Source organism: Limulus polyphemus, unplaced genomic scaffold, assembly GCF_000517525.1.
Source record: "Limulus polyphemus unplaced genomic scaffold, Limulus_polyphemus-2.1.2 Scaffold876, whole genome shotgun sequence".
In the NCBI taxonomy this organism is placed as follows: domain Eukaryota; kingdom Metazoa; phylum Arthropoda; class Merostomata; order Xiphosura; family Limulidae; genus Limulus; species Limulus polyphemus.
This window is the reverse complement of record NW_013666486.1, coordinates 153,582-156,938: the sequence shown is the minus strand read 5'-3', so window position 1 is coordinate 156,938 and position 3,357 is coordinate 153,582. Positions and strand designations below refer to the sequence as shown.

At 31.8% G+C, this 3,357-nt stretch overlaps 1 protein-coding gene across 2 annotated transcripts in view; it reads right to left on the bottom strand.

Moving 5' to 3' along the window:
• Positions 1-3,357, bottom strand: part of LOC106460995 (alpha-2C adrenergic receptor-like) — a 102,513-nt gene that overhangs the window by 85,625 nt on the left and 13,531 nt on the right. The window lies entirely within an intron of this gene.

Genomic DNA, 3,357 nt, shown 5'->3' with positions numbered 1-3,357 from the left:
AATTAACTGGAATTTTGTTAAAAGACTTGGTGTAGATTAACTGGAATATTGTTGAAAAGACTTGGTGTAGATTAACTGGAATATTGTTAAAAGACTTGGTGGAAATTAACTGGAATTTTGTTAAAAGACTTGGTGTAGATTAACTGGAATATTGTTGAAAAGACTTGGTGTAGATTAACTGGAATATTGTTAAAAGACTTGGTGTAGATTAACTGGAATATTTTTAAAAGACTTGGTGTAGATTAACTGGGATATTATTAAAAGACTTGTTGTAGATTAACTGGAATATTGTTAAAATACTTGGTGAAGATTAACTGGAATATTGTTAAAAGACTTGGTGAAGATTAACTGGAATATTGTTAAAAGACTTGGTGAAGATTAACTGGAATATTGTTAAAAGACCTGGTGTAGATTAACTGGAATATTGTTAAAAGACTTGGTGTAGATTAACTGGGATATTATTAAAAGACTTGGTGTAGATTAACTGGAATATTGTTAAAAGACCTGGTGTAGATTAACTGGAATATTGTTAAAAGACCTGGTGTAGATTAACTGGAATATTGTTAAAACGAATTGCTACACATTAAATTAATACGGCTGAAAATATTTACTGTACAATGAGTAGAATATTATTGAAAAAACGTGGCTTAGACATACTCAAATACTATTAGATAAGCTTGAGATAATTTGAATTAGAGACTGATATATAACATGTATGTGGTTGATAACATAGTATTAAAATATTTTCCACACTATTACCGATAAAGATTTTGGTTTAGTTTTTTCGACTATGATTTGTGGTCTGGAAAACGATATTTTTTTCTGCTTTACAAAACTTCTTTGGTAGTAGTTTTTTCTTTCGTCTGAAGAGAGATCTGCACGTATCTGACGATAGACCATAAAAAGTAATCCAAGTTACCAAAATCAAATAGGCATAATTTCTCCAAGAGGGTTCGGGGTTCTTAATCTCATTCTTTTACTTTTGATTCAATGTAGGAAGCTTTGTATAATGTTATTAAGTAGTAGTAATGGCAAGTATAAACGAAGTCCACTTGTAACGGTGATATTCTGTACAAATTAAAATATTTAGAAAACAAGTAAGCTAGATTTCTTCATATGCTGTGACATTTTTCAAGCCTCACGATTAGCGACATGTTGCCATATTAAAAATCCTTATTGTTTTATATTGAGCAGTGGTTTCACTCAGTGTAAAGAACAGTTGGTGAAACTACTCATTGTATATTGAAAATAGATAGGGAGAACTTAATGTTGCAATATTTCATATTATTTTTATTTAATGTGTTTGTGAGACCCGTATGTTACTAGTGGATCATGTAAGCAACAATTTGTGGGCCTAAAAGCAATTTGCTGCATGAATAGATCAGAAAAATTGAACCCTATCGAACCCTACTTGAACCTTATCGATAATTCTGGGGTTAAGCCTATTTAATATTAACCTTAATTATCACATAATGAGCTAGATGTTGTTGTTTGTGTTTTGTTTTTAATTTCAGAAGCATGGTCTGTATGAACTCTATCGATAATTCTGGAGTTAAGCCTATTTAATATTCACCTTAGTTGTCACAATTTTTTGTTGTTGTTTTTTTACAAATTTCAGAAGCATGGTCTGTATGAACTCTATCGATAATTCTGGAGTTAAGCCTATTTAATATTAAGCTTAATTGTCACATAATGAGCTAGATGATGTAGTTGTTTTTACAGATTTCAGAAGCGTGGTCTACATGAACGCTATCGATAATTATGGGGTTAAGCCTATTTAATATTCACCTTAGTTGTCACAATTTTTTTTTGTTGTTTTTTTACAAATTTCAGAAGCGTGGTCTATATGAACTCTATCGATAATTATAGGGTTAAGCCTATTTAATATTAACCTTAATTATCACATAATGTGCTAGATGATGTTTTTTTACAAATTTCAGAAGCGTGGTCTGTATGAACTCTATCGATAATTATGGGGTTAAGCCTATTTAATATTCACCTTAATTGTCACAATTTTTTTGTTGTTGTTTTTTTCAAATTTCAGAAGAGTGATCTGTATGAACTCTATTGATAAATATAGGTTTAAGCCTACTTAATATTAACCTTAATTATCACATAATGTGCTAGATGATTTTTTTGTTTTTACAAATTTCAGAAGCGTGGTCTGTATGAACTCCATCGATAATTATGGGGTTAAGCCTACTTCATATTAACCTTAATATTTCAATTTTCATCTACTCATATCCCCTAATCCATACCTCTTCAATACGTTTCACATTTTCCTAATCTAAGTCTTTAGGCTAGAGATAAATAATTGAAATGGATATCAAATTCAACAGTTTTCTTGTGTCTTCTAAGTTTTTAGGCGTTCTTAGTCAAAAGTTCGAAGACTAACATGTCCAGGGCAGGAAAAAAAATCACGTTAATCAAACGATTATGCCGTGGAGTCTTTTCTCATAGCTCCAAAATCAGACCGCTTTACGATTAGAGCAATGTTATGATAACTGCTTGATTAAATTAACGTTGATTGGATGCAAAGCACAGGGACTAGGACTAAATAATGATAAACTTTCAAGCTCCTACTGCTTTTATTAATATATATTAAACTCTAGTTAGTAATTAGAAGCATACAAAATAATGTAGCTCACGTATCATAACTTATTCATGTATTTCCTTCTGTAATAATGATGTTTGTAATTCTCAAAGGATTTGCATTAATGTTTGAGCTATTTATATGCTTTCCTTGCTCGTGATTGTCCTCGCTTTAATAGGATCTATATTGAGTTTAGGAGACGTGTCAGTATTTTATTGCAAAAGAATGACCTTTTCTTCACGTTTCAGATTATATCACAAATAAATCTTCGAGGAGGTTATGGAAATTATATTAATATTGAAAATAAGACCGTCTATCTTCTCGTTAAGTTAATGTTTTGTTTGGTGTTCTTATTTTTATTCTAAGATTTGAATCTCTCTCTGCCCTGTCTAGCAGCAGCCTTGCTTGTCTATAGGTCTTTTCAATAGTAAAGAAGTTTCCAAATAGTTCAGTCTGGGGTTGATCAGTACTCTAGAGGGTCTTGGGTTGATTTTTCAGTACTTTAGCGGGTCTTGGATTGATTTTTCAGTACTCTAGAGGGTCTTGGATTGATTTTTCAGTACTCTAAGGGTCTTGGATTGATTTTTCAGTACTCTAGAGGGTCTTGGGCTGATTTTTCAGTACTCTAGGGGTCTTGGATTGATTTTCAGTACTCTAGAGGGTCTTGGATTGATTTTCAGTACTCTAAGGGTCTTGGATTGATTTTCAGTACTCTAGGGGTCTTGGGTTGATTTTTCAGTACTCTAGAGGGTCTTGGGTTGATT